This window comes from Ascaphus truei, unplaced genomic scaffold (genome assembly GCF_040206685.1).
Source record: "Ascaphus truei isolate aAscTru1 unplaced genomic scaffold, aAscTru1.hap1 HAP1_SCAFFOLD_538, whole genome shotgun sequence".
NCBI lineage: Eukaryota > Metazoa > Chordata > Amphibia > Anura > Ascaphidae > Ascaphus > Ascaphus truei.
Window position 1 is genome coordinate 259,053 of NW_027456869.1, and position 8,199 is coordinate 267,251.

Sequence of the window (8,199 nt, forward strand, 5' to 3'; positions counted from 1 at the left end):
CTGGGAATACTCCGGGGAGAGGGGGGAGGTGTCTGGGACAGCACAGGGAGGGAGCTGGGAATACTCCGGGGAGAGGGGGGGGTGTCTGGGACAGCACAGGGAGAGAGCTGGGAATACTCGGGGAGAGGGGGGAGGTGTCTGGGACAGCACAGGGAGAGAGCTGGGAATACTCCGGGGAGAGGGGGGGGGTGTCTGCGACAGCACAGGGAGAGAGCTGGGAATACTCCGGGGAGAGGGGAGGTGTCTGCGACAGCACAGGGAGAGAGCTGGAATACTCCGGGAGAAGGGGAGGTGTGTGGGACAGCACAGGGAGAGAGCTGGGAATACTGCGGGGAGAGAGGGAGGTGTCTGGGACAGCACAGGGAGAGAGCTGGGAATACTCCGGGGAGAGGGGGGGGTGTCTGGGACAGCACAGGGAGACAGCTGGGAATACTCGGGGAGAGGGGGGGGGTGTCTGGGACAGCACAGGGAGAGAGCTGGGAATACTCCGGGGAGAGGGGGGGGGGGGGGTGTCTGGGACAGCACAGGGAGAGAGCTGGGAATACTCCGGGGAGAGGGGGGAGGTGTCTGGGACAGCACAGGGAGAGAGCTGGGAATACTCCGGGGAGAGGGGGAGGTGTCTGGGACAGCACAGGGAGAGAGCTGGGAATACTCCGGGGAGAGTGGGGGAGGTGTCTGGGACAGCACAGGGAGAGAGCTGGGAATACTCCGGGGAGAGGGGGGAGGTGTCTGGGACAGCACAGGGAGAGAGCTGGGAATACTCCGGGGAGAGGGGGGAGGTGTCTGGGACAGCACAGGGAGAGAGCTGGGAATACTCCGGGGAGAGGGGGGAGGTGTCTGGGACAGCACAGGGAGAGAGCTGGGAATACTCCGGGGAGAGGGGGGGGTGTCTGGGACAGCACAGGTAGAGCTGGAATACTCCGGGGAGAGGGGGGAGGTGTCTGGGACAGCACAGGGAGAGAGCTGGGGAATACTCCGGGAGAGGGGGGAGGTGTCTGGGACAGCACAGGGAGAAAGCTGGGAATACTCCGGGGAGAGGGGGGGGTGTCTGGGACAGCACAGGGAGAGAGCTGGGAATACTCCGGGGGAGAGGGGAGGTGTCTGGGACAGCACAGGGAGAGAGCTGGGAATACTCGGGGAGAGGGGGGAGGTGTCTGGACAGCACAGGGAGAGAGCTGGGAATACTCCGGGGAGAGGGGGGGGGTGTCTGGGACAGCACAGGGAGAGAGCTGGGAATACTCCGGGGAGAGGGGGAGATGTCTGGACAGCACAGGGAGAGAGCTGGGAATACTCCGGGGAGAGGGGGGGAGGTGTCTGGGACAGCACAGGGAGAGAGCTGGGAATACTCCGGGGAGAGGGGGGCAGGTGTCTGGGACAGCACAGGGAGAGAGCTGGGAATACTCCGGGGAGAGGGGGGAGGTGTCTGGGACAGCACAGGGAGAGAGCTGGGAATACTCCGGGGAGAGGGGGGAGGTGTCTGGGACAGCACAGGGAGAGAGCTGGGAATACTCCGGGGAGAGGGGGGGGGGTGTCTGGGACAGCACAGGGAGAGAGCTGGGAATACTCCGGGGAGAGGGGGGGAGGTGTCTGGGACAGCACAGGGAGAGAGCTGGGAATACTCCGGGGAGAGGGGGGAGGTGTCTGGGACAGCACAGGGAGAGAGCTGGGAATACTCCGGGGAGAGGGGGGAGGTGTCTGGGACAGCACAGGGAGAGAGCTGGGAATACTCCGGGGAGAGGGGGGGAGGTGTCTGGGACAGCACAGGGAGAGAGCTGGGAATACTCCGGGGAGAGGGGGGAGGTGCTTGGACAGCACAGGGAGAGAGCTGGGAATACTCCGGGGAGAGGGGGAGGTGTCTGGGACAGCACAGGGAGAGAGCTGGGAATACTCCGGGGAGAGGGGGGCGGGTGTCTGGGACAGCACAGGGAGAGAGCTGGGAATACTCCGGGGAGATGGGGGAGGTGTCTGGACAGCACAGGGAGAGAGCTGGGAATACTCCGGGGAGGGGGGAGGTGTCTGGGACAGCACAGGGAGAGAGCTGGGAATACTCCGGGGAGAGGGGGGAGGTGTCTGGGACAGCACAGGGAGAGAGCTGGGAATACTCCGGGGAGAGGGGGGAGGTGTCTGGGACAGCACAGGGAGAGAGCTGGGATACTCCGGGGAGAGGGGCGGGGGTGTCTGGGACAGCACAGGGAGAGAGCTGGGAATACTCCGGGGAGATGGGGGAGGTGTCTGGGACAGCACAGGGAGAGCTGGGAATACTCCGGGGAGAGGGGGGAGGTGTCTGGGACAGCACAGGAGAGAGCTGGGAATACTCCGGGGAGAGGGGGGAGGTGTCTGGGACAGCACAGGGAGAGAGCTGGGAATACTCCGGGAGAGGGGGGGGGGTGTCTGGGACAGCAGAGGGAGAGCGTGGGAATACTCCGGGGAGAGGGGGGGAGGTGTCTGGGACAGCACAGGGAGAGAGCTGGGAATACTCCGGGGAGAGGGGGGAGGTGTCTGGGACAGCACAGGGAGAGAGCTGGGAATACTCAGGGGAGATGGGGGGAGGTGTCTGGGACAGCACAGGGGAGAGAGCTGGGAATACTCCGGGAGGGGGGGGAGGTGTCTGGGACAGCACAGGGAGAGAGCTGGGAATACTCCGGGGAGAGGGGGGAGGTGTCTGGGACAGCACCGGGAGAGAGCTGGGAATACTCCGGGGAGAGGGGGGGGTGTCTGGGACAGCACAGGGAGAGAGCTGGGAATACTCCGGGGAGAGGGGGGAGGTGTCTGGGACAGCACAGGGAGAGAGCTGGGAATACTCCGGGGAGAGGGGGAGGTGTCTGGGACAGCACAGGGAGAGAGCTGGGAATACTCCGGGGAGAGGGGAGGTGTTGGGACAGCACCAGGAGAGAGCTGGGAATACTCCGGGGAGAGGGGGGAGGTGTCTGGGACAGCACAGGGAGAGAGCTGGGAATACTCCGGGAGAGGGGGGGAGGTGTCTGGGACAGCACAGGGAGAGAGCTGGGAATACTCCGGGGAGAGGGGGGAGGTGTCTGGGACAGCACAGGGAGAGAGCTGGGAATACTCCGGGGAGAGGGGGAGGTGTCTGGGACAGCACAGGGAGAGAGCTGGGAATACTCCGGGGAGAGGGGGGAGGTGTCTGGGACAGCACAGGGAGAGAGCTGGGAATACTCCGGGGAGAGGGGGGAGGTGTCTGGGATATCACAGGGAGAGAGCTGGAATACTCCGGGGAGAGGGGGGAGGTGTCTGGGACAGCACAGGGAGAGAGCTGGGAATACTCCGGGGAGAGGGGGGAGGTGTCTGGGACAGCACAGGGAGAGAGCTGGGAATACTCCGGGGAGAGGGGGGGGTGTCTGGGACAGCACAGGGAGAGAGCTGGGAATACTCCGGGGAGAGGGGGGAGGTGTCTGGGACAGCACAGGGAGAGAGCTGGGAATACTCCGGGGAGAGGGGGGAGGTGTCTGGGACAGCACAGGGAGAGAGCTGGGAATACTCCGGGGAGAGGGGGGGGGGTGTCTGGGACAGCACAGGGAGAGAGCTGGGAATACTCCGGGGAGAGGGGGAGGTGTCTGCGACAGCACAGGGAGAGAGCTGGGAATACTCCGGGGAGAGGGGCGGGTGTCTGGGACAGCACAGGGAGAGAGCTGGGAATACTCGGGGAGAGGGGGCAGGTGTCTGGGACAGCAAGGGAGAGAGCTGGGAATACTCCGGGGAGAGGGGGGAGGTGTCTGGGACAGCACAGGGAGAGAGCTGGGAATACTCCGGGGAGAGGGGGGAGGTGTCTGGGACAGCACAGGGAGAGAGCTGGGAATACTTCGGGGAGAGGGGGGGGGGTGTCTGGGACAGCACAGGGAGAGAGCTGGGAATACTCCGGGGAGAGGGGGGGGGGTGTCTGGGACAGCACAGGGAGAGAGCTGGGAATACTCCGGGGAGGGGGGGGGGTGTCTGGGACAGCACAGGGAGAGAGCTGGGAATACTCCGGGGAGAGGGGGGGGGGGTGTCTGGGACAGCACAGGAGAGAGCTGGGAATACTCCGGGGAGAGGGGGGGAGGTGTCTGGGACAGCACAGGGAGAGAGCTGGGAATACTCCGGGAGAGGGGGGGGGGTGTCTGGACAGCACAGGAGAGAGCTGGGAATACTCCGGGGAGAGGGGGGAGGTGTCTGGGACAGCACAGGGAGAGAGCTGGGAATACTCCGGGGAGAGGGGGGAGGTGTCTGGGACAGCACAGGGAGAGAGCAGGAATACTCCGGGGAGAGGGGGGAGGTGTCTGGGACAGCACAGGGAGAGAGCTGGGAATACTCCGGGGAGAGGGGGGGGGTGTCTGGGACAGCACAGGGAGAAAGCTGGAATACTCCGGGGAGAGGGGGGAGTTGTCTGGGACAGCACAGGAGAGAGCTGGGAATACTCCGGGGAGAGGGGGGAGGTGCCTGGGACAGCACAGGGAGAGAGCTGGGAATACTCCGGGGAGAGGGGGAGGTGTCTGGGACAGCACAGGGAGAGAGCTGGGAATACTCCGGGGAGAGGGGGAGGGTGTCTGGGACAGCACAGGGAGAGAGCTGGGAATACTCCGGGGAGAGGGGGGAGGTGTCTGGGACAGCACAGTGAGAGAGCTGGGAATACTCCGGGGAGAGGGGGGAGGTGTCTGGGACAGCACAGTGAGAGAGCTGGGAATACTCCGGGGAGAGGGGGGGGTGTCTGGGACAGCACAGTGAGAGAGCTGGAATACTCCGGGGAGAGGGGGGGGTGTCTGGGACAGCACAGGGAGAGAGCTGGGAATACTCCGGGGAGAGGGGGGGGTGTCTGGGACAGCACAGGAGAGAGCTGGGAATACTCCGGGGAGAGGGGGAGGTGTCTGGGACAGCACAGGGAGAGAGCTGGGAATACTCCGGGGAGAGGGGGGGAGGTGTCTGGGACAGCACAGGGAGAGAGCTGGGAATACTCCGGGGAGAAGGGGAGGTGTCTGGGACAGCACAGGGAGAGAGCTGGGAATACTCCGGGGAGAGGGGGGAGGTGTCTGGGACAGCACAGGGAGAGAGCTGGGAATACTCAGGGGAGATGGGGGAGGTGTCTGGGACAGCACAGGGAGAGAGCTGGGAATACTCCGGGGAGGGGGGGAGGTGTCTGGGACAGCACAGGGAGAGAGCTGGGAATACTCCGGGGAGAGGGGGGAGGTGTCTGGGACAGCACAGGGAGAGAGCTGGGAATACTCCGGGGAGAGGGGGAGGTGTCTGGGACAGCACAGGGAGAGAGCTGGAATACTCCGGGGAGAGGGGGAGGTGTCTGCGACAGCACAGGGAGAGAGCTGGGAATACTCCGGGGAGAGGGGCAGGTGTCTGGGACAGCACAGGGAGAGAGCTGGGAATACTCCGGGGAGAGGGGGGGAGGTGTCTGGGACAGCACAGGGAGAGAGCTGGGAATACTCCGGGGAGAGGGGGGGTGTCTGGGACAGCACAGGGAGAGAGCTGGGAATACTCCGGGGAGAGGGGGGGGGGGTGTCTGGGACAGCACAGGGAGGGAGCTGGGAATACTCTGGGGATAGGGGGGGGTGTCTGGGACAGCACAGGGAGAGAGCTGGGAATACTCCGGGGAGAGGGGGGGGAGGTGTCTGGGACAGCACAGGGAGAGAGCTGGGAATACTCCGGGGAGGGGGGGAGGTGTCTGGGACAGCACAGGGAGAGAGCTGGGAATACTCCGGGGAGAGGGGGGAGGTGTCTGGGACAGCACAGGGAGAGAGCTGGGAATACTCCGGGGAGAGGGGGGAGGTGTCTGGGACAGCACAGGGAGAGAGCTGGGAATACTCGGGGAGAGGGGGGAGGTGTCTGGGACAGCACAGGGAGAGAGCTGGGAATACTCCGGGGAGAGGGGGGGAGGTGTCTGGGACAGCACAGGGAGAGAGCTGGGAATACTCCGGGGAGAGGGGGGGAGGTGTCTGGGACAGCACAGGGAGAGAGCTGGGAATACTCCGGGGAGAGGGGGGAGGTGTCTGGGACAGCACAGGGAGAGAGCTGGGAATACTCCGGGGAGAGGGGGGAGGTGTCTGGGACAGCACAGGGAGAGAGCTGGGAATACTCGGGGAGAGGGGGGGTGTCTGGACAGCACAGGGAGAGAGCTGGGAATACTCCGGGGAGAGGGGGGAGGTGTCTGGGACAGCACAGGGAGAGAGCTGGGAATACTCGGGGAGAGGGGGAGGTGTCTGGGACAGCACAGGGAGAGAGCTGGGAATACTCCGGGAGAGGGGGGGTGTCTGGGACAGCACAGGGAGAGAGCTGGGAATACTCCGGGAGAGGGTGGAGGTGTCTGGGACAGCACAGGGAGAGAGCTGGGAATACTCCGGGGAGAGGGGGGGAGGTGTCTGGGACAGCACAGGGAGAGAGCTGGGAATACTCCGGGGAGAGGGGGGAGGTGTCTGGGACAGCACAGGGAGAGAGCTGGGAATACTCCGGGGAGATGGGGGAGGTGTCTGGGACAGCACAGGGAGAGAGCTGGGAATACTCCGGGGAGAGGGGGGAGGTGTCTGGGACAGCACAGGGAGAGAGCTGGGAATACTCCGGGGAGAGGGGGGGGTGTCTGGGACAGCACAGGGAGAGAGCTGGGAATACTCCGGGGAGAGGGGGGAGGTGCCTGGGACAGCACAGGGAGAGAGCTGGGAATACTCCGGGGAGAGGGGGGGAGGTGTCTGGGACAGCACAGGGAGAGAGCTGGGAATACTCCGGGGAGAGGGGGGGGTGTCTGGGACAGCACAGGGAGAGAGCTGGGAATACTCCGGGGAGAGGGGGGGTGTCTGGGACAGCACAGGGAGAGAGCTGGGAATATTCCGGGGAGGGGGGGAGGTGTCTGGGACAGCACAGGGAGAGGCTGGGAATACTCCGGGGAGAGGGGGGGGGTGTCTGGGACAGCACAGGGAGAGAGACTGGGAATACTCCGGGGAGAGGGGGGGAGGTGTCTGGGACAGCATAGGGAGAGAGCTGGGAATACTCCGGGGAGAGGGGGGGGTGTCTGGGACAGCACAGGGAGAGAGCTGGGAATACTCCGGGGAGAGGGGGGGGGAGGTGTCTGGGACAGCACAGGGAGAGAGCTGGGAATACTCCGGGGAGAGGGGGGAGGTGTCTGGGACAGCACAGGGAGAGAGCTGGGAATACTCCGGGGAGGGGAGGGGGGAGGTGCCTGGGACAGCACAGGGAGAGAGCTGGGAATACTCCGGGGAGAGGAGGGAGGTGTCTGGGACAGCACAGGGAGAGAGCTGGGAATACTCCGGGGAGAGGGGGGAGGTGTCTGGGACAGCACAGGGAGAGAGCTGGGAATACTCCGGGGAGATGGGGGGAGGTGTCTGGGACAGCACAGGGAGAGAGCTGGGAATACTCCGGGGAGAGGGGGGAGGTGTCTGGGACAGCACAGGGAGAGAGCTGGGAATACTCCGGGAGAGGGGGGAGGTGTCTGGGACAGCACAGGGAGAGAGCTGGGAATACTCCGGGGAGAGGGGGGGAGGTGTCTGGGACAGCACAGGGAAGAGCTGGGAATACTCCGGGGAGAGGGGGGGGTGTCTGGGACAGCACAGGGAGAGAGCTGGGAATACTCCGGGGAGAGGGGGGAGGGGTGTCTGGGACAGCACAGGGAGAGAGCTGGGAATACTCCGGGGAGAGGGGGGAGGTGTCTGGGACAGCACAGGGAGAGAGCTGGGAATACTCCGGGGAGAGGGGGGAGGTGTCTGGGACAGCACAGGGAGAGAGCTGGGAATACTCCGGGAGAGGGGGGAGGTGTCTGGGACAGCACAGGGAGAGAGCTGGGAATACTCCGGGGAGAGGGGGGAGGTGTCTGGACAGCACAGGGAGAGAGCTGGAATACTCCGGGGAGAGGGGGGGGGTGTCTGGGACAGCACAGGGAGAGAGCTGGGAATACTCCGGGGAGAGTGGGAGGTGTCTGGGACAGCACAGGGAGAGAGCTGGGAATACTCCGGGAGAGGGGGGGGGGTGTCTGGGACAGCACAGGAGAGAGCTGGGAATACTCCGGGGAGAGGGGGAGGTGTCTGGACAGCACAGGGAGAGAGCTGGGAATACTCCGGGGAGAGGGGGGAGGTGTCTGGGACAGCACAGGGAGAGAGCTGGGAATACTCCGGGGAGAGGGGGGAGGTGTCTGGGACAGCACAGGGAGAGAGCTGGGAATACTCCGGGGAGAGGGGGAGGTGTCTGGGACAGCAC